A 24,296-nucleotide genomic window follows, 5' to 3' on the forward strand; every position below is an offset into this window, starting at 1 on the left:
AATATGATGCTCTCAGTGCATTCTCCTTTATTGATGTGGTGGCCCTCATAAATTTCTTCTGTGCTTCGTGCTCCCGTTTTTTTCTTTCAAAATACTCCAGGGGCTTGTCTTTTATGCCAGGGTGCTTGGCGGTCAAGTGGCGAAGCAGTTTTGAAGGTTTCATTGCCTCATTAGAGAGCTTCTCGCCGCAAACTATGCAGAGCGGTTTTGGTGCGTGGGAATCACCTGTCCCGATAAATCCATATTTCAAATAGGACTCATGGTATTGTCTGTTAAAAGTTGCATGTTTCTTTGATGTTGAAGGCTCTTCATCTGTCTGTTCACTGGGCCTTTTTTTCTTCCCAAGGAAACTTTCTAACGATGTCTGTTTCGTACTCATTTTTGCTAATTTGTGACCTTCGCGAATCAATAAAATCATGTAAGTTTAATTACTTTGACATACATATTTAAACTTGTATATTTCAGTTTTAGTTAAAAGTGTATGTGTATATATATATATATATATATATATATATATATATACCGTATATACTCGAGTATAAGCCAACCCGAATATAAGCCGAGGCCCCTAATTTTACCCCCAAAAACTGGGAAAACTTATTGACTCGAGTATAAGACTAGGGTGGGAAATGCAGCAGCTACTGGTAAATTTCTAAATAAAATTAGATCCTAAAAAAATTATATTAATTGAATATTTATTTACAGTGTGTGTATATAATGAATGCAGTGTGTATATAATGAATGCAGTGTGTGTGTATGAATGCAGTGTGTGTGTATGAGTGCAGCGTGAGTATGAGTGCAGCGTGTGTGTATGAGTGCAGCGTGTGTGTATGAGTGTAGTGTGTGTATGAATGCAGTGTGTGTGTGTGTGTATGAGTGCAGTGTGTGTGTATGAGTGCAGTGCGTGTATGAGTGCAGTGGGTGTGTGCAGTGTGTGTGATCAGTGTGTGTGTATGTGTGCAGTGTGTGTATGAGTATGTGTGCAGTGTGTGTATATGAGTGCAGTGTGTGTGTGTGTGTGTGTGTGTGTGTGTTGCAGAGCCTTGGTGGGGGGTGGGCAATTTTATTATTATTTTTAATTATTTTAATATTTTATTTTATTATTTTTTATTATTTTATTTAATTATTATTATTTTTTATTATTTGAATATTTTTTATTGTTATTTTTTATTATTTTATTTTATTTGTAATATTATTATTTTTTTACTTATTAATATTTTATTATTTAGATTGTTTTTTTTTCGTCCCCCCTCCCTGCTTGATACATGGCAGGGAGGGGGGCTCTCCTTCCCTGGTGGTCCAGTGGCATTGGTAGTTCAGTCGGGGGGGGGCTGTGGGGGCTGCAGAGAGTTTACTTACCTCTCCTGCAGCTCCTGTCAGCTCTCTTCTCCTCCGCGCCGTCCGTTCAGCACTTCGGTCAGCTCCCAGTGTAAATCTCGCGAGAGCTGCGGCTCTCGCGAGACTTACAGTGTAAGCTGACAGAAGAGCTGAATGGACGGCGCGGAGGAGAAGAGAGCTGACAGGAGCTGCAGGAGAGGTAAGTAAACTCTCTGCAGCCCCCACAGCCCCCTGTCTGTATTATGGCAATGTAAATTGCCATAATACAGACTATTGACTCGAGTATAAGCCGAGTTGGGTTTTTTCAGCACAAAAAATGTGCTGAAAAACTCGGCTTATACTCGAGTATATACGGTATATAGCGTCCAAGTAGAGAGCACTCTGGAGTCTTAATATTGTATCAAAATAAATACTGCTTTATTGTGCAGAATACAAAAAATGTCGACGTTTCAGTCACAGTAGACTTTTCTCAAGACCCTTGAGACCCTTGAGAAAAGTCTACTGTGACTGAAACGTCGACATTTTTTGTATTCTGCACAATAAAGCAGTATTTATTTTGATACAATATTAAGACTCCAGAGTGCTCTCTACTTGGACGCTATACATTGGTCAGAGATTACTTGCACCGGAGCACAGAAAAGACCTTGAGTGCTGGGACCTGGGAAGATATGTATATATATATTTATGTACACATATATATATACATATATACACATATATATATACACATATATATATGTATGTATATGTATATAAATATATGTATATGTATATATGTGTATATATATATATATATATATATATGTATATATACCGTATGTACTCAAGTATAAGTCGACCCGAATATAAGCCGAGGCCCCTAATTTTACCCAAAAAAACTGGGAAAACTTATTGACTCGAGTATAAGACTAGGGTGGGAAATGCAGCAGCTACTGGTAAATTTCTAAATAAAATTAGATCCTAAAAAAATTATATTAATTGAATATTTATTTACAGTGTGTGTATATAATGAATGCAGTGTGTGTATATGAGTGCAGTGTGTGTATGAATGCAGTGTGTGTATGAATGCAGTGTGTGTGTATGAGTGCAGTGTGTGTGATGCAGTGTTTGTGTATGTGTTGCAGAGCCTTGGTGGGGGGGGGTAGGCATTTTTTTATTATTTTTTTATTTATTATTATTTTAATATTTTTTTTATTATTATTTTTTAAGTATTATTATTTTATATAAATTCTTTATTTTTGTTGTGCATGGCAAAACAGTCGGCTCACTCAGCCACAATAGCAGTCGTAAGCTCAGAACAATCATCATAAACTTAACATGGTATGGAATATTCTGCACAAAATTTTTTAAGATTTTTGTAGGGAACATGCTGCACCATTTTAGATAATATGCATAACAACAAGTCTAATACAGTTTAGGCATTGGCAGAAAAATAGTAGTATACTGACAGTCGGCTGGGTGCACGCTAATAGTGTAGATACAGTCAAGGTTGGGAGGTACTGCACTGAAGTGCTTTTACGATAACATCATGCTGAATAGCCAGAAAATAGTGTATGAGAGGTACAAGTAGCAAAAGACAGTTAGATTATAAGGTTTTGTTCGTTAGTGCATAAAAGGTTGTAACAAAAATGGCGTTAGGTACCTATAAGGTCTCGATACCCAACTTATCGTTGGAAGGACCGTGTGCAATTTTAGGAAGTGCCATGACAATAAACAGTGTATTTAAACATATTTTAAGTTTGAACGAAGAAAGAAAGAAAAATAAGTGCTGTCTAAAACTTGTGGTAACATGCTGTTCTTAAGTGATGAAGGTTTTCTCTTAGGGTGCGTGTTAGTCAGAGTGTTACTGTGGTATGTACGATATTTCGTTAGTCAGTCAGCGTACCTACTGTGTGTTTCCGTATCCTAGAGTGGTATACAGGCTTAGGGTAATGTACATGGTGGTCCTCGTTTAGGGTGTGTGTTTGGCATGATAGATTTTAACAAATCGAATGTGTTTGTTGCGCCGCACTAGCGGTGGACAGTCGAGGAGTACCTGTATGCAACTAGGCTTTAGGAATATTGTGCAGTTTCGCCGACATTCCGACGCTTGAGAAGCTGTGCGTTGTCTCAGCCTAGGTTAATATGCAGGCTTTGTGTGGGATATGTGAGGGTTCTCTGTGAGGGTGTAAGTAAGACATAGCATGGTTGTACTTCTATAACAAATTGGCATAGTGGGGAGGATAAGTTAGCCACGGTGTGTCAAGTGGTTTGCATGAGGTCCAGAGAGTCGTGAGAGTATACTGTCACCTATATTACCTGTGAGCTGTGTAGGTGTGGCATGTGCCTGCGTTCAGCATTGTATGTGGAAGTGGTGGTGTAGTCGTATGTTAAGTCGCTACGCTGGTAGTGAGGATTGGTGCCCTAGACTAGGTATGCGGTAAAGTAGTAAGTCTAACAATACATTCAACAATGAAGAAGGAACGAGCTAGAAATGATCTTGAGTAGTGATCTCAGTCTTTTTCAGAGGTTTTGGCTCCCCCTTCTCATCCGGTCTACGAAGGTATCTTCTCTCGGGGAAAGCACCTCTGGTGCCCAAGTCACTCACAAACATACGTGGGGGGTGGGATGTATCTGGGGCAGTTGGTTACTGACCCGGACTGTCGAGAAGGTATTGGGGTATAACGTATGGCCCGACTGGGTGAGTGTGCAAGTTGAGTTTCAAGTCAATCATGAAGGCGGTGGAGAACGGGCTCTGTCGCCTTTAGGTAGTGGCCCGGGCATAAGGCTCTGCTGTGGTCGATCTTGGCTCGAACACTGCTGCCGACTGTGGGTTCCAGTGGTGCCGGTGTGCGGGAGGCTCGGGTAGGGTATGGGCTGTGTCCGTGAGGCCTATATTCTGTATAATGGCCGCTGCTTCCTTGACGTCCTGGGCTGTGTGGGATATCTCCCCGTGGTAGATGGTTAGGGCACGTGAGAAGTGCCAGCGGTAGCGAATTTTGTGCTGCTGTAGCTTCAATGTGAGTGGCCGAAATTCCCTGCGCCAAGCTAGAGTGCTGCCCGATATATCGGCATAAAAATTGATCTCCATTGCTTCAAAGTGGTATGGCAGCTTGTCCCTAGATGCCGCCAGTAACGCCATTTTGTCTCTCCCATTGCGGAATTGGACCACCAGGTCTCTCGAGGCATTAGGTGGCGCTTTCGGCGGTTTGGGCACCCGGAACACTCCTTCTATCTCCACGGATTTAGCCTGCCGTGGTGTCATCAAGGCCGCCAGCAGGCGCCTGACCATGTGGGGCAGCTCTGCATCGGGGACTGTGTCCGCGACCCCCCTTATTTTAAGGTTGTTCTTTCTACGTGTGTCCTCCTGAACCGCGAAGCGGCGTTCGTATATAAGATTTTGCTTTTGTAGGTCATGGACTGCCGTTTGAAGTGATGCAATTTGTTTTGTACCTTCGGTGGAGGTTCTTTCCAAGTCCCCGAGGCGGCCTGTCAGGCCCTGTATATCTCTGCGTATGGTAGCCATGTCGGCCATGAGGTTCCGCTGCAGGTCCGCTAAGAGCTCCTTCATCACTGCCGTCGTTACAGGGGCAGAGTTGCTGTGCTGCCGAGGTGTCTTTGACGCGGCTGCCTGCATGACTGGGTACTCCTCGCCCAGATCCGTGGACTGATCGTCGGAGAGGTCTGAGCATTCTCCCATGAGGGCCGCCATCTTGGCCTCCTGCTCGCCGTTTGCCTGCCGCCACATGTCGCCGATGGACATCCCCAGTCGGGGTTTGTCAGGTTTCATTTTTTTCGTTTTCCTCCCCATAGTAATTCTATTAGTTTGGGGGACTTCTCCGGCCCAAATGCGCTCGTGGATGAGGTCGTTTAACGCTGGTTTGGGCCTTAGTTTCCAGGAGCTCTGGAAACATGCGACCGCTCGCTGTGGCTGTTAAGCTCCGCCCCCCTAAGTATTATTATTTTATTATTATTAAAAACAATTTCGTCCCCCCTCCCTGCTTGATACATGGTAGGGAGGGGGCTCTCACTCCCTGGTGGTCCAGTGGCATTGGCAGTTCAGTGGAGGGGGGCTGGCAGAGAGCGGTTACTTACCTCTCCTGCAGCTCCTGTCAGCTCCCTTCTCCTCCGCGCCGGTCAGGTCAGCTCCCTCTGCAAGTCCCACTGTAAGTCTCGCGGCCACGCTATGACCCCACGGCTCTTGCGAGACTTACACTGGGACTTGCAGAGGGAGCTGACCGGACCGGCGCGTAGGAGAAGGGAGCTGACAGAAGCTGCAGGAGAGGTAAGTAAACGCTCCCTGCCAGCCCCCCTCCTACACAGCCAGGGCCGTCTTTAACGCGGGGCAAACGGGGCAGCTGCCCCGGGCCCAGTTACTCCTGGGGGGCCCAAAGCAGCTGCCCCGTGGCCCCGCCGCCCATAGCCTGCATAAAAAAAATTCCCTCCCTACCCATGGGCCCGCGGTGCTTGTATTGCGGCTGCACCGGGGCCCATACTCTAAGGGTGCTCACCGGGTGGCCAATACACTTAGGGCCACCCGGTGAGCACTTTTCAGCACGGGCCCGGTCGGATGCTGTGGCCGTTTAACAGCACGACCGGGCCTCCTGCTTTGCGGCAGCCTGGGAGGAAGTGACGTCCGGGAGTCACTTCCTCCCTCAGAGATGATGACCCGCGCGGGAGGGAGGCTGAGCCAGGAGGCAGCGAGGAGGGGGACTGAGCAAAGAGAGCCAGTCCCCAACTCCCAACCACCCAAGGCAGCACACTGAACCCCAGGGAAGGTAGGAAAGTGGAGGGGGGCTTTACAGTTTGCCCATGTGTATTTACAGTTTGCCCATCAGTATGTGTGTGTTTATGTCTGTCAGTAGGACTGTGTGTGTGTGTGTCTGTCACTAGGTCTGTGTGTGTGTCTGTCACTAGGTCTGTGTTTGTGTCTGTCACTAGGTCTGTGTTTGTGTCTGTCAATAGGTCTGTGTGTGTGTCAGTAGGTATGTGTATGTGTGTCAGTTTGTCTGTGTGCCTGTCAGTAGGTCTGTGTGTGTGTCTGTCAGTAGGTCTGTCTGTGTGTGTGTCAGTGTGCCAGTATGTCTGCCTGGGTATTAGTATGTCTGTGTGTGTGTGCCACTATGTCTGTCTGTGTGTATGTCTGTGTGTCTGTCAGTAGGTCTGTGTGTGTGTCTGTGAATGTATGTCAGTATGTCTCAGTATGTGTCTGTGTGTGTGTCAGCATGTCTGTCAGTGTATGTGTTTGTCTGTCTATATGTGTCTGTATATCTGTGTGTCTGTATGTGTATCAGTGTGTATCTGTATGCTGTCTTTGTGTGTGTGTCTGTGTATCTGCATGTGTGTATATGTGTCTGTATATCTACATGTGTGCCAGTGTGTATATCGGTGTGTCTGAATGTTTTTCAGTGTGTGTGTGTGTGTATAAATATCTATGTGTGTGAGTGTGTGAATGTGGAGATGTATGCACATATACAAACACTACATACAAATACACCCCTGCATTCAAACTCCAACACTATGTACAAACACACACCAAAATTATATGTAAACACACCCCTGCATTCAAAAACCAACACTACACATAAATACATGCATGCAAGTACGCCAACACCACATACATTCCATACAAAAACCTGTTTACATTCAAACACATAAAAACAGCTTAGTGCTAAATACAAACCTTCAAACATGGGTAAATGGTAGAGCCCCAGCTGTCAATGCATTGCTGGAGTTGCACGACAGATGGGGAACTACCTTTTAATCACCCGTGCGATAGGGAGGCTCAAAAAAATTTGTGCACCTCTCTACATTAGGACTGCCACTGCGTTGGGGTGGAGGACGGGATTGCACACCTGGGGAGAGGGTACCAGGGGGCCCAAGCAAATGCTTTGCCCAGGGTCCAATCAATATTAAAGACGGCCCTGTACACAGCCCATTGTCTGTATTATGGCAATGTAAGTTGCCATAATACAGACATTGACTCGAGTATACGTCGAGTTGGGGTTTTTCAGCACAAAAAAATGTGCTGAAAAACTCGACTTATACTCGAGTATATACGGTATATATATATATGTGTATATATGTATATATGTGTATATATATATATGTATATTTATATATATATGTATATTTATATATGTATATATATTTATATATATTGTGAGCGTAAAAGTGGCATTGTGGTTGATGGAAGATACATCAGGCCTGATTTGCTAAACTGCAACCTGAGAATTTTCAGTTAAATGCCCCAGGGAAGATGTTAGTGTTTGCAATCTACATTGCTGAGGTTCTGCAAAACATGGTATGGGTCCCTGGGGCGGAGTATTTGGAGAGTAGGGTGGGCCAATGCTCCAACAGCATTAGTTGCTGTGTAACAAACCACAATTTAGATCTGACTTAAGAGTTAACTAAATTGACACTCACCTGTAGCTAGTCAATTAGTAGACAGACCTTTAAATGAAGAGGGCAGCCTGCTGCAGAGTGAGGGAGAAAAAGACAGCTAGGAGAGTGAATGACAACGGTGTTCATTGCAAAGGCATTTCTTTTGTTTGGAAAATTGGTAAGTGGGAAAGCCACCCAATTGCAGATAGCAATTTCCTGTCTAGTAAGAGCTCAAGTAAGAGCAAGGGATTTTGTTTGTTTTTGTTATTATTTAAAGCACCTGTTTTCTTATTGAATAAAGAAAAAAAAGGAAAATCGAGCTGACTGTGTCCTGGACTTTATATACCCTAGAAGGCGGTGGTTACTGCAAGGTCTGTGACAGCCCTACCTGTAAAAGAGGTGGTTTGTTACATATGGTGGAGAATGCGGGCAACCACGTAAGCCTGAGGGTAGAAGTCAGTTAAAGCTCAACATGGAGGATGTTATCAAGGCTCTGATCCAGTCCACCTCTGTGCAACAGGAGACTAACAGGAGAGCTGCAGAAAACAGTGCAGCCCTGCAGCAACTGGTGCTGGCCCAAGCAGAGGGTGCTAAAATCCTGGCCAAAACACAAATGGAGTGCACCGAGTCCTTGGTGAAACAGCTTGTTGTGACACAAGCGGAGATGTTTAAAATAGCCCGTGTATATATGTGTATATATGTATATATGTATGTATATGTACATATATGTATATGTATGTATATGTGTATATATATATATATATATATATATGTATATGTGTGTGTATATATATATATATATGTATATATACACATATATATACATACATATACACACATATATATATACATGTATATATGTGTATATATGTATATATGTATGTATATATGTATATATGTATATGTACATATATGTATATATATATTTGTGTACGGGATTATGGAAGGGGCGCACATTAAACTGTGTGTAATTTTAATATATGAGAGTCGGTTGAGGTGTGCCGAAACCGACGTGAGGTTAGGCCTGCAAAAGAGGGCCCACCCAGGTATAATGATATATGAAGAGGGTGTGGTGGGAGGGAATTTCCTAAATCGTCGCAGACAGGTGAGTGAGGGGATTGCTGGGTTTAAATAGGCATAAAATCCCTCCCACAACTTCAGGCATACGCCTTCTATTTGTGTACGGGATTATGGAAGGGGCGCACATTAAACTGTGTGTAATTTTAATATATGAGAGTCGGTTGAGGTGTGCCGAAACCGACGTGAGGTTAGGCCTGCAAAAGAGGGCCAAAAAGTGTGTGACATTTATTAAACATAACAAATCACTTAGACGTATTATAGAAAGCGAGCCTGATTCTTTCTGGATTTGGAATGTACCGGTAGTATGCCGAGGACTTCCAGCGACCCATCTTCTCTACAAGATGAGTTGGAACTGGATGACTTGAGGCTGCTGTGGCGGCCCTGACGCGGAAAGTATGTCCCGAGAAGGAATTCGGATTGAGGCCAAGACTAACAAACAAGGAGCGAATGTATAGCATGAACTGTTTGAGAGATGTGTAATTGAGAACTCAATGTACCAAAGTGCCCCCAAAACGTTGCGAAGAAATAAACGGTATATCCGTGATACATGATTCCGGAAGCAGTCACTGTACGTCACGTCAGCGCCTGGAGGACCCGACGATGGTCCGATACGAGGCCAAATCTGTACGACGTGCAATGCGGAGGGCAACGTGAGACCCAACATACCAATTCGACTGAATATAAGTAAGAAATGCCTGAAACAAGTTGTTGGAGGAACCGCTGGTCTTGGAGTCTCCAAGCTTGGTCTGGGCACGTAGTGTACGTGGTACCTAAGGATCGCAAGTGAGCGACAGGTTGGGGTAACATATATATGTATATATATATATATATATATATATATAGGTATCCTCGAACAGCTAGCACTAAGCATCTAGCAGACCCATTGCCCGTAAGAGATAACGTATTGAAAGCACCGGAGTAGCCGAGTACGATAGTTCTGAAATACCGTTTTGCATCAATGTAGGAGTATGTAACGCACGATCGAAACTAAGGCGGGAAATAAAGCGCTAGGAGCTACCTGAAGCGGTTAAGGGATCTAAAACATAGTGACTATGCTTGACGGGTCTGGGGTGTGCCGCCCCCCCCCCCCCCCAGCTTACTAGGAGCGCGAGCGTGAGTGCGTGCGTGCTGGCCGACTAGCTAGTGCCGCAATGCGGCGAAACGATTACACTAGGTTGGTGACGGGTGAGGCCCTGCTAGTTGCCAAGCGGCTTGAGAGGCTCTATCTATGCGTTGGCGTGAGGGGGTAGCGTGGCCACTGAATGAGGTGGCGGGGTGACGGCCTCTCGGTGACAGTTAAACATAAGATAGAATGGGAGTGACGGATGAGGCCCTCTCTATGCCACAATGCGAGGCGACTAGCTATGATTTGGCCCGAGGGGCGTAGTACCTCCGAGTATGAGGATGGGAGTTGGCCTCGCGGGACCACTAACCTATGGCGAAGAAGCCGGGGAGAATAACAACTAGTGGACACCTAGGAACCTAACAGCCAGCAGTTGCTAACTAAGATGGAAGGGTAGTTAGTGAGAGAGGACATACTACAGAACGAAACGTGGGTAGCAAAGAGTTAGGATCGTATGGTTTGACCGAAACCGGAGTGCCCGGTGAGCATGTGGGGTCCGGATGGTCGGGACGTGTGAACTAGGATGCGTGTACGATCGTATGTATGGCCCTCGGGGCTCGTGGTGCCAGACCGTGGCCTCGATTCGAAATGCAATACGAATAGACGTGTATATCTTTCGTTATTTATATGTATATATATGCAGATCTTGTTCGTAGTATTGTTAAACGCGTACTTGCCGTAGCCGAGGCTCGCTCACCAGAACTGCAATGTGAAAGTAGATGCATTTGTCCAGTAACGTGTGTGCTTGTCTGCGTAGGAGTACGCCGGGTTTTACACGTAACGCAAATTGCCGCACTGACTGAGGATGAATTAGGGCTGGTACAGACAACGCTCCGTGTGCTGTGTACCTACATCGCTTAAAAGACCCTCACAATGATGAGCAGGTTAAAGAAAGTCAGAATAGCCAATTATACAAAAATTCAGCCATAACCAAACGAGCAGGCAAATTTCCGTAACCGCCAATGCGTGTCTCTGTATATCAGTATATCAGTGTTTATATCTGCGTATGAGCGCGTACGTGAACATCAGGGATAATGTATTAATATAATCACAGAATCATTATATCATTATAATTTTTTTTTTTTTTTATGGTGCTATTCACTGTGAGACTTATTGTAAGTATACGTATATATATATATATATATATATATATATATATATTTATTTGTGCGGCGTTCTCCCATAACTACATGGAGGGACATTAGGATGAAAAAGAGGGACTTGGGCCCAAAATAGGGACTGTCCCACCTAAATAGGGAGACTTGGGATGTATGATACTGTAATAGGGGCCATGAGGCTGTAATAAGAAAAATCAAAGATTGAAGAAATGTGTAGTGCTGTCTTTTTGGCTAACAAGCAGTATTCATTCCTGTCAATGAACGACTCCCGAGTAATTATCATAATGCGCCCAGGAGAAACAAACACGATGTCTGTGATTTATGCATTTACCGTGGATAATATCATGTTTTTTCAGAAAAAGAAAGCACATGCAAACGTAAAGTCAAACTATCCTGTGCTTCAAAATCCTGAATGGCCAATTTCCTCTACGATCATATATAGAGGGGAACGTGTTAAAAAAGGGCCGTTTATTGTAACATAAGCAACACTATTTCCCACTAAAGGCCTCTATCAAGCCAGCAGAAAGGTAATACAAATACGCACCACCAGCAAGCCTACCTCTCCTTAATAAACTCCATAATGACCAAATATAGGATCGAAACCCAATGTCTGGGGTTGCCAAGGCCGGCAGCACATGGTTGATTGCAAGGATAGTTGAAAACTCCGTAGAAGGTTTGTGGACCACGAGTTATGCGTATCGATGGAGCGGTTTAGTTCCAGCTCAGTCTCGGAGGATCTGGGCAGCCGACGGGGTGAATTTGGCAGGAAAACACTATGGGCCAGCGGAGCCGGTAAGTTAAACCATTTATTCCCTTTACAAAGCCCAGCCCGAGGACAGTATGGGTTGCAGTTTTAACAGCTAGCTAGAGAGAATGAAATGTGTGCGGGAAGCTATACGGAGCATTTCACGTCGTGGAATGAAAATGCGAACAGAGCGTATGTGTAAAAGGAAGATTAATTCGAATGGACTCACGGTTTGGGCGAACCGCCGAACGGCCTCCATGCGGATGAAAGATACTCACGAAAACCGGCGGGCTGTGTACGAGCGTCGCGGCAGATTGACGTCAGAGGTCTGTGAAAACGGAAATGAAAGCGAATTTCCGAAATCGTCGCAGACAGGTGAGTGAGGGGATTGCTGGGTTTAAATAGGCATAAAATCCCTCCCACAACTTCAGGCATACGCCTTCTATATGTGTATATATATATATGTATATGTGTGTATATATATATACACATATATATACATATACATATATACATATATATATATACATATATACACATATATACATATTCACATATATACACATATATACATATATATACACATATATATACATATATACACATATATAACAATTGTTTCACCAGCAGTACGTAAAATTAAAAAGTAACCAAGGCTATGGCTTTTAAATGAATATATATCACTAGAGGGGTTAACTATTCCATGCTTAGCACATAAAACATTATGTACATTAAATAGATTCTGGAAAAAAAAAGTTTAAGAATTTCCACTAAAAATTCTAGAAAAAAGAGGGCATGATTTCAAATCGGAGGGTGGAAGACTGAAGGGTAATGTGATAGATGCTAAAATGCTACTTCACAGAAATGGCAGAATGGCACTGTCACTGTCTGTGCACTTACCTCACGGCAGCTTCTCTTCAGTCCCCGCGTCTCCGACCTCGAGTCCTCAGTCCGCGGCGCCTTCTCCTCGGCCAATGGCGTGGGGTTTGCCTTTCGGCCAATCAGGAAGCGGGAGGACCCGCTCCCTGATTGGCCAGGAGGAGGATCAGTGTAACAATAGCGAATTTTCATTCGCTATTGTCACACAATGGGCGGGCGCAATGCTCTGCGGAGGAATTAGTTCCTCGGGCGGCAGAGGGCGCAATGCTCTGCGGAGGAATTAAAGTTCCTTGGTCGGCGGCCCGGTACCCATTGATCCATGGACCGGTACCGGGCCGCGGTGCGGGGGTTGGGGAACACTGTGTTAGAGCATGTGTGTGTATGTGTTAGAGTGAGTGTGTGTGTGTTAGAGTGTGTGTGTGTGAGAGTGTGTGTGTCTGTTAGTGAGTGTGTTTGTGTCTGTCTGTCACTCAGTGTGTGTCTGTCAGTAAATGTGTGTGTCTGTTAGCTAGTGTGTATGCGTCTGTTCGTGGGAGTGTGTGTGTGTCTTCAGCACTTACCTTTCTCCAGCGCCGGATTCCCTTGGCGCTGGGGATTCCTCCGCCCCGAACCGCCTCTCAGCTCCGAATGCGCATGCGCGGCAAGAGCCGCGCGCGCATTCAAACCGCCCATAGTAAAGCATTACTCAATTGAGCATTACTCAATGCTTTCCTATGGACGTTCAGCGTCTTCTCACTGTGATTTTCACAGTGAGAATCGCGGAAGCTCCTCTAGTGGCTGTCAATGAGACAGCCACTAGAGACTAGATTAACCCTCAGTGAAACATAGCAGTTTCTCTGAAACTGCTATGTTTTCAGCTGCAGGGTTAAAACTAGAGGGACCTGGCACCCAGACCACTTCATTGAGGTGATGTGATCTGGGTGTCTGTCGTGGTCCTTTAAGTGTATGTGTATCTGCATGCACTGGCGTACATACCGCGGTCGCAGGGGTCGCAGCTGCAGGGGGGAGGAGGGAGGGGCATGGATCAGTTTTTGCACCGGGGCCCCATGGGTTGTGTGTACGCCACTGCCTGTGATACTGCCTGGTGGTGGGTAGTGAGACCGACTATCTCCACTCCCAGGGATGCTTGCTGCTGAACTGCTTTTCGTAGGTTCTGTTATTCCTGCTCCAGTTCCCATTCTATAGCGACCAGATGGGTGAAATCTGGTCCCAGGCCTGTAGTATTAGGGAGCTCCAGTGCGTCCATATGATAATTCCGGATGCCCAATGACTCTTCCGTGCTGCCGAAGTCTCTGTCCTCCTCCAAAGCCTCCTATAGTAGACCAGGGCCATTGTAGTCATCACCCCCTGGTCTTTCGTTCTCTGCCCTTCACGGGCACCTTTGGACCGAGTACCACTGTAGTGCTCGTTATGCCTTGTCCAGCCACAGTTCCTTCTTGATCAGCCGCTGGCAGATACTCCAGTAAAGGCAGCCTCAGCACTGTTTGCTTCTGCCTGTGCTGTTCTGAACTGGGAAGGCTTTCTACCCCTTGAGCTTGAGACTGCTCCAGGGCCTCGTGCCAGAGATCTCGCCGTATGCTTTCTTTCCAGGCCAGCTCCTCCTCAGCAGTGTTCCATTTATTAAGACATCAAAGAAAAATTAAAAATCTGCTCCTGCCACTGATAAGAGGGTAAGAGTCCAATAAGTCCAGGTCTATGTTGAGGATAAACCAAAGTAGTAGTTCTCTCCTCTTCTCTGTACCGGCTTGTCATCGGCTCTCCCATCCAGCGCAGTTACTTCCGGCTTCCGGTCCAAGCAACGCGTTTCGCCCCGCCTCTCTGGGCTTTCTCAAGCGTAAATACAAACGGCTCTCGGCGTCTCTTAAGTAGCATCCACATAATGAGCGGTCCCAAGCTATTTGCAGACACCGCTCACAGAGTGCATTATGTGGTACTTATTTCAATAAAATAATCAGTCTAAAAATCACAGCTCAATTCCAAGTTAAATTAGAACATATTCATGGTGTATCCATCCAGTTAACCACAATTATAACAAAATTGCAGATTATATATATAAATACATGAAAAAAAGGAACAATAATGTTCTTAAAAAGGCTAGTATTGCAGACATATATGCAGGAGGTGGAAATAATAAAGTTGCCCTAAAGGTATATCTGCTAAATATACATCCCAAAGCAGTAAAAATAACCTCAAATAAGACACAAAATGATGCTAAATATTAAACATATTTACATAAGGTAGTATTTGAATATTTCCCAAAAAGGGGATATCTACTCAACACATGTCAACACATAGTAAAAATATCTGTAAAAAATCTCAGGATATTACTAAAACTCAAAGTATAGAATTTGAAACTTAATTACAAATTCACCATTTCCATAAAGAAGATGTTTAGAATAGAGAGGGAAGAACCACTGACATCAAGAGTATACCAAAGGTTGTGCTAAAAAATACATTAAAGAAAATTAAAAAGGTCAAAATCAATATTCAATCCGGTAGGAGTTAATGTATCCATGTAGTATGCCCATCTCATCTCTTCCTGCCCAATTTTTCTGATAAAGTCACCCCCTCTCCAGGGGAAAAAAAGGCCCGAAGGGTCTTGATTGTGCATCTCCTTAGAGTGATTGGAGACACTGTGACTCGTAACACCCTTACGGATGTTATACACATGTTCCCGTATTCTTACATGGAGTGGGCGTGTAGTTCTTCCAATATACTGGAGCCCGCAAGGGCATTCCAATAGATATATTACATTAATACTCCGACATGTAATGTGTTCCCTTATGTCATATTCTTTTTTAGTTTTAGTTGATTGAAATTTATGTATTACTTTATCAGTCTGACGAGTGTCCCTGCATCCTAGACATGTTCTACATTTGTAGAAACCTCTTAAATCCCCAAACGAATTACTGGTTATCGGTGGGATTTTTTCCTTTAGATAGCTTCTTACCAATGAATTTTTAAAACTAGGTGCCCCTCTATAGGTGATTTGGGGTTTTTTGGGCAGTGTGTCACCAAGGTCTTTGTCCATCTTTAAGATGTGCCAGGATTTGTTAATTATACGTTTTATTGCTCTATGCTCAGTATTATAATTAAAAACCATTAAATCCTTTGGAGGATCCTTTCTCTTATTTAGGGATTTATCGAGTAAGTCTTTCTGTGTCAACCTTTCTACCTCTTGCCACGTCCTACTTAAAATGTCCTCTGGATATTCCTTCTCTCTAAATTTGTTCAACAACTCTTGGGCCTGTATGTGGAAGGTACCATCCTCCATACAATTCCGCCTTAGTCTCAACATTTGCCCTTTAGGGATACTGTTGAGCCAGGGTGAGTAATGGCCACTATTGTATGCCACGTAGCCATTGGCATCCACCTTGAAGAAGGTCTTAGTTTTTAATGTATCACCCGCTACATAGATATTTAAGTCTGGAAAATCAATGGCTGAGGGGCTGATGGTGTAAGTGAGTTTAATTCCCCAATCATTCTGGTTAAGAAAATTAAAATAATCCATAAAAGTTTCTTCAGTACCATTCCATATTAAGAACATGTCGTCTATGTAACGTCGATAGGCCAGCACATGTGCACCCCAGCCATGGTCACCATATATAAACATTTCCTCCCAATGGGCCATAAACAGGTTTGCATAGCTGGGTGCATATGTGCTGCCCATCGCCGTTCCCCGTAGCTGCAATAAAAATGAAGAATCGAACCAAAAGTAGTTATTGTGGAGAGACCACCGTATACACTCTAATAGGAACTCTACCTGGGAGGGGGGTAAATAGTGGTTCTTTAACAAGAAGTGTTCCACTGCTGCGCAACCCCTATCATGTGGAATGCAGGTGTAAAGAGAAGACACATCACAAGTAATCAGGAGGTAGTCTCCCTTCCACACAAAACCTTTCACCATTTCAAGCACATCCATAGTGTCCTTCAGGTATGATCTAGTTAGAGAGACAATAGGTTGTAGAAACGTGTCTATATATTTAGATATGTTATAAGAAATAGACATAATGCCCGACACTATGGGTCTATCCGGTGGATTTTCAAGATTCTTGTGAATCTTCGGGAGTATATAAAAGACCGGGGTTCTGGGGGATTTAATATTCAAAAAATCATATTCCTTTTTAGAAAGGATACCTTCCAATTTGCCTTTGTCCAATATCTTGACCAGGGTCTTTCTTATTTCCCCTAACAGATCTTTTCTCAGTTTCTCATATATTTCACGATCCTCTAACTGTCTGTTGCACTCTGCCACATATTTTGTTGTATCCATCGCCACCAAGCTCCCGCCTTTATCTGCGGGTTTGATTATGATATGTTAATTTTCTCTGAACCCCTTCAGTGCCTTTCTCTCATCATATGTGAGGTTCGGCATTTGTTTCTTGTTTTGCAATTTCTTAAAGTCATTGGAAACCACCCTCTCAAAAGTTTCTATTGCACCCTGTTTTAAATAACTTGGATAAAAGGTAGACCTGTTCTGTAAATTAGAGTGTTTAAAGGCATCCTCCCCATGAACAATATTATATTCTTTAGTGGAATTGAAGAAGAATTTTTTAATGGATAATTTCCTTCCGTATTTCAGCACATCTATGACGGGGCACATTTTAGGCCCTTATTAAGTACCCTGATCTCATTATCTCCTAATGTGTATGAGCGGTGTCTGCAAATAGATTGGGACCGCTCATTATGTGGATGCTACTTAAGAGACGCTGAGAGCCGTTTGTATTTACGCTTGAGAAAGCCGCGAGAGGCGGGGCGAAACACGTTGCGTGGACAGGAAGCCGGAAGTAACTGCGCTGGATGGGAGAGCCGATGACAAGCCGGTACAGAGAAGAGGAGAGAACTACTACTTTGGTTTATCCTCAACATAGACCTGGACTTATTGAACTCTTACCCTCTTATCAGCGGCAGGAGCAGAGTTTTAATTTTTCTTTGATGTCTTAATAAATGGAACACTGCTTTTATACCTTAAGTGAGTGCTTTCAGCTGTTCATCTATCGGATCCTACGATCACAAGGGGCTGATCCTCCTGAAGTCTGATAGTTTGGAGTGGTACTTCAACCACTCCACAATTGTGAGTTTGGAATTTTTTCTTATCATTCTATTATTTACCTTAACAATATTGCACTAGGTCTGTGTCTTCTTATATTTTAGATTGGACAGCCTGAACAGACCTGTGCAAGTATATAACTTTTTCTATATCTGTGTATATTAGCCTGCACGGTTAAATGTATATGTGGTGATTTTCCAATATATATATCTGTATTTATGCACACATTTGCATGACACTTTTGCATGCTTAGCACATTGTATTGTGTATAATGTAGCTATCATATATATATATATATATATATATATATATATATATATATATATATATATATATAAAACATAAATTAAAATAGATGAAAAACCAAGAGATAAAAAATATATAGTGTAGCATTTTAATGCATAGAAAAATCTAAAAACCTATGTATATATAAGTAAAAAAGCACAATAGGAAATTGTGCAAAAAGCATAGGTACCACAAGGGCTGCAAACCTTCGGATGTATCCCCAATGAACTCCTCTACTGATCTGTTCAAGAGAAACCATGATACTTGGTTTCCAGGTTATGGGTGCTACTGTGGGAGAGGCTGCACAAATGCTCAGTTGACATGATTCGTCCTTCCGACCTTTTCAAGAGCTCCTGACTGTTCCTCCTGCTTACGATTTATAGCCCTTACAATTCCAGCTGATTTTTTCCACCTGGTATGCAAATTATGTCACTGCGTTCAACATCATACATACTCGAGTGAGGTGACGCCTTCATTAAAGATGGAAGTCGGACAAAACGTGTCAAGCTTTTCATAGAGAACACTCTTCCCAAAGGGGAGATCGGAGGGGAGGAACTAGAGAATTCTGTGCCTACAGGTGCTTGTGATGTAAATCCGGCTCAGTTTACAGCCCTTGGTGCACCTCTGCTTTTTGCGCAAATTCCTATTTACCTGTGAGAGCAAATACATATATTTTTAGATTACTGCACTATATATTTCATTATCTCTTGTTTTTTTATCTTTAAGAATTCTTGTTTGAGTGATGTCCGGTTACTACGTCCTTATACTCCCATGAGGGTGCTAGAAGCGCTTGCTAGGGAGTTTCCATAGCAACACAGTGCATGCGCTGTGGGCAGAGAATGGAGGGACCCTATACTCATCACTCCCATTTCAGCTTACCCACTAACTCACAGCATGCACATATGCCCGCACAGCTACCCACACATAGCAACATACATCACACTTGGCAATACTATTCACTCACAGGTACCTACCCACATCACTCACAGGTACCCATCCAGCACACACTGCCGCACACATCACTAAAAGCTACCCAAACAAACCACTCACATATACTCACATATAACTATTCAAACACATCACACAAAGATAACAACACTTATAATCACCCCTCACGTTCACAAACACAGTAACCCCTTGCACACAGCCTTCTAATAAATATTCTTGGTGTACACTATAATGAAATGTGCTGCGCATGCCTATGCCATTGACCTTGACTAAAGATTCACCCTTTGTCAACCTGATTGTTGTACATAAGGAAAGGTAGTCTTTGCTTTTCCTTATGTATAACGTTGTAAAAACTAAGAAATATTCAATTTTGAAATAATAGAGTGAGGGGTGGGGGGGGGGCCTTGTCTATTAAAAAAAAAAAAACAGTAACAGAGACACTTTAATAGATGTGCTATAGAAATAAGTCTTATCAGTATAATGTCTAACACTTTCAAACATTCACTTATTTATGTGCGTGAATTTTTTCCTAAAACAGGTGGAAAATTGAAAAGGGAGTTCAAATATTAGGCAAAAATAGCCAAATTGGATATTTCCTCTGACTCACCCAGGTTTCCAGTGTGGTCAGTTTCTGGCAATTCATTTCAGATTGTATTACATATAAAACATTTCATACAGGGATATTTTTTCAGATCAATACCCTCTTTCTGTTCTATTATTACAGAGAAATGGACCAACCCTGCTCAGCCTTCTTCAGAGTAGCTTGTGCCACAGTCTGTACCAAATAATCACTCTATTTATTTCTCACATTTTGCCTTGAAAGCAAATGAAGGACTCTCTTGTTCTTCGGACACTGTAGTTCTTTGGAGTGAGAAGAACAAGTCAAGAAGAGGATGTTGATGAGATCTCAAGGAGCAGATGTTTTGGTCGGGTCGATCATCTGGTTCCAGAACTGTACAATCCTGTCTATCAATGTATTTTGCAAGTTTTTCTAACATGTTGAATAGTCTTTCAGATAAGCCTTTTAACAGATCGTAAAAGTAACATGAGTTCTAACTAAAGACTAGATATTTAATAAACCTATAAAACCTGCTAAATAGAAATAATTACATATAATTATGTAGAACAATATGAAGACATATATAATAAATACATTGATTTACATATATTGATTATAATATGGCAGACATTGGAATTCTCATGAAAAAGATAAAATAATAATTAAACTTGAATTACAAAAACTCAATTTAATGTAGTAACTCAATATAATATGCAAATTAGATATGAAAATAAAAATGTGTGCTTTAATAAAACCTTAAAATATAATGTCCGTGTTATATTCACAGATGGAAGCAATGCATTTTTAATATTGTTGGGCATGAATTTTGATTCAATTGTTTAATTGTATCACAACAGTGCCAAAAGAATCATAATGCATTGCTTTAAACTGTGTTACAGTACTCTTGTCTATACGTGTGGACAAGGATCACTCTAGCTTGCATGCTTCCTTCGCTTCTAACCCAGTCCAGACATTCTGTAGCTGTCCAATCACAGTCTTCTAAATGAGAAGTGCTCTGGGCAATTTTCTGCCTCTTGAGTTTAACTCCACTGAGCTGAACAACCAGGAAGTAACAGAACCGATTGTCTGATGTCACAATTCCGCATTTAGTAAAGCTACACACAATGTAGCATCTAACTCTGTTATACGCAAGTAGAAGACATATGGTACTTGATTCCAATATGAAGTACAATTTTAGTTCCAAGTAAAAAAAAAAATAGAAATAAAGAATCGGAACAAATCAACTTAATGCATGTGGTGCTATGACTTAATATTCATTGCAGGCCTGACTGATGTATGGGAGCTCTCCAAGGTTAAGGTCGGTGAAGACTGCCATCTGGGAGTGACTGGACCATATTGCAGAAGTCGACTGGACCAGGCCCCTTACTGAGCTGCACTCTTCTTCACACTGTAGCAGTGTTCTAAGGAAGTGATGTAAATGCATTTCCTCCCAGTGCTTATGGCAAAATGGTAGCGATAAAGAATGGTGGCAAAATAAAACTTTCAAATGTGTATGTGTGTGAGTAACAGTGTATTTGTGTAGCAACGTGTGTGTGCAACAGAATTGGTATATAGCAGTGTGTGTGTGTGTGTGTGTATAGGAGTGCGCATGTATAGTATAATATAGTGTGGGGTTAGTAATGTGTGTATAAAGTGGATAGCGCACTGGAGAACCAAAAGTGTATACTAGAATATTTATACACAAATAGAAAATAAATAAATGCATATACCATAAAGTATGCTATAAAGGAGATCTTTATCCAGATGCCTCTGAAAAGAATAAAACTTATATAGGGCAATATCGTACTGGTAAATATCCTAATTGTCAAATATGTATATACAAATGGTGAAATTTCCTACTCACATTTTAATGAGCCTGCATTCAAACTGGCTCAAGTATATAGGCATGAGTAGGATATATAGATCAAATCCTTCAATTGATGTGTTCCTCCCCGATATATTTGGGTATTAAAGAGCAAAAAATGGATATTAGGAAAAAGATTCAAACATTTATTGTTAAAATAAATAGTATAGTCTTACATTCAAGAAGTATAAAATCAGCACAATCAGCACAACGCGTTTCGGCTAGACGCCTTCATCAGGTGCACCTTCATCAGGTGCACTCTTTAATACCCAAATATATCGGGGAGGAACACATCAATTGAAGGATTTGATCTATATATCCTACTCATGCCTATATACTTGAGCCAGTTTGAATGCAGGCTCATTAAAATGTGAGTAGGAAATGTAACCATTTGTATATACATATTTGACAATTGGGATATTTACCAGTACGATATTGCCCTATATAAGTTTTATTCTTTTCAGAGGCATCTGGATAAAGATCTCCTTTATAGCATACTTTATGGTATATGCATTTATTTATTTTCTATTTGTGTATAAATATTCTAGTACACACTTTTGGTTCTCCAGTGCGCTATCCACTTTATATTCTATTTTCTGCTTTATGCTCTTCTGTGAAATTGTATGGTTGATTTCACTGTGGTTTTAGCAGCACATTGTAGCGCCACTCTTTCCCTTTTTTTTTAGTAATGTGTGTGTTTATCATCGCAAGTGCAATAATGTATGTTTTACAAATACTATACAACACAACACACAGAACTATATAACATATACGAACACAGAATAATAACAAAGACAACGTATACCGGTCTTAGAATGACCTACTTAACATAAGAGAATAGCCAAAATACAAGTCGAGGTCAGGGACACAGAAAGAGACAGAACGATAAAATTAGCCAAAGGTCAGGGATACCAGAAACAGGGAAGGTCAAAAATACAAGCCAAAGTCAAATACCAAATAGAACTAAAACAAGAACGCACTCTCAGATAACCAACTAGTGGAAACCATGACAGATCACTGGTAAAAAAAAACTATCAAGGGTTTAAATGTGCCAAGATTCATGTCACAATAGGAGCTGGAGGCTTGTAAAGAGACTTTCATAAGATGCTTTCAGCTATTCTTGTCTCTTATCCTACCCCAATGCACTCCGTGTCAGCAGCTAAAAAAAAGTTGGCTCCCATTCTGTTAAGCAGGCAGTTCAAATTCTTTTTATTTTTTTGACTCGGGTCACTGCATGTGGATTTTCTGCCATTTTGCTTAATGTGTACAACACTGTTCTGGGAAGTGCTAAAAAAAATAATCCAGTCATGTGTTTCCTGTAAGTGTCCGCCACTTCCTTCTGACATGGGGAGACAAGGAGGGTGGGGCAAGCATGCATTATTTTTTTTACAATAGTCTTTCAAATGCCTGACTATTGCCTGGTTGATTGCAGTTGCCGCTTTAAGATCTGAGATTGTATATATGAGAAAAAGACTGAAAGGTCTTTATTCCTATCTTCTGTTAGTGCTTTGCTTTATCAACTTCTGGGCCTATCAATCCCAGTCATACCACCTAAGCTGTAAGTGTCCTTGGCTACACACCTGATACATCCATCTACCTCAAATCCGTGCAGATTGTACTCTTGTTTAAACAGGGCCCTATCTACCTCTAATATCTCTATCCCTTTCTATAATTGTAAAGCGCTGCATCATTTGTTGGCACTATATAAATAATAATAATGTAATATTAGTTAGTCTCCGAAGCAGCAGGTGCTACAACAGTGATATAAATCAGACATTGATTGCACGATTCCTCCACTCTGTGTGTTTCAGATTTATCACAAAATACTTTTTCTACTACATCATAATTTCATTAGAGTCCTACAAGATTTGATGGTGCTGTTAGAGTTTATTAACAATGTTTTTAAAAAAAGTTAATAAAAAGTTTGCTTGAAAGTTAAAGAAAATAAATCTTGTTTGTTTTTAAATTGTTTTACTGTTATAGTTATTGTGTATGAAAGTTAACATTCCATCATAGAACCTGCTGTTCTTACACGTGAAACAAAATGGTTACACTTTATATTGCTTTTTTTTCCCTTTGGATATGAGCTATTAGCTCAAGTAAGGACCTTGATCTGCAAGCTGCACACGCCCTCTACTGGCTTTGCTGCATAATGTACAGTTATGCTCTGTACACTAAGAATACAACAATTGCTACAGATAGAACTGAACCATTTTGTTAGCTGTTACTTCTATAATAGTAACAATATATTTGATTGAGCCAAATAACATTATTTTTATTTTTGTTACAGCATTTTAACAACTGTGGTGTTTATTTTTTTTTTTTCAGTCATCCAGACTTTAAACAACAAGATAAGAAAGGCAGTGACTCATCAAAATGACGCCACACACATTGTCACACGATTCACTTATAAAAGAGAAAAGGTAATAAAATCATGAATTATAATCTCTCAGGATTTATACCTTCGCAACTGGCTAACAAGTCTAGGGATAGTGAACAGGAACAGATCAGATAAAAGAAAAGGGGAATTGAGAAAAACATAAAAGAAAAGTAATTATCAAAATCACCAACAGTCAATCGTTAGGAAATTAAATGTGAAGTCTAAGTACCACAGCCACTAAAGCTTAGTCTTTTGTAGTTACGCTGTGTAGAGTTTCTGGTGTACTATGTCAAACTGCTTTTTTAGCAAAAATTGACGAAAAATGTACTAATGCAAAAGAAAAAAAATATATATAAAGAGATCCCCTTGATGCACATTGTTGTGCTATTGGAGATCAGTCCAGTATTACGACTGGTAGGCCATAACCCTTTAGCAGTGGCGACTCTAGACTTTATGAGGCCTTAGGCGAAAGTCAAACAAGAGGCCACCACTAACTCTCATAGTAGGGGGGAAGGGTGTGTGACCGTGTGGGTGGCAAAGTGTGTGGAAGACAGTGGAGGGGGC

At 41.9% G+C, this 24,296-nt stretch overlaps 1 long non-coding RNA gene across 1 annotated transcript in view; it reads left to right on the forward strand.

Annotated features, from left to right (window-relative positions):
• LOC134611575 (uncharacterized) overlaps nucleotides 1–23,823 on the forward strand; it is a 115,429-nt gene extending 91,606 nt beyond the window's left edge. The window contains exon 3 of the long non-coding RNA XR_010090901.1: nucleotides 23,681–23,823. This is a non-coding gene — a long non-coding RNA (uncharacterized LOC134611575). The remainder of the gene's footprint in view (nucleotides 1–23,680) is intronic.
• Nucleotides 23,824–24,296: the final 473 nt, after the last annotated feature.

The sequence above is a fragment of the Pelobates fuscus genome, chromosome 5, assembly GCF_036172605.1.
Source record: "Pelobates fuscus isolate aPelFus1 chromosome 5, aPelFus1.pri, whole genome shotgun sequence".
NCBI classification, from domain to species: Eukaryota; Metazoa; Chordata; class Amphibia; order Anura; family Pelobatidae; genus Pelobates; species Pelobates fuscus.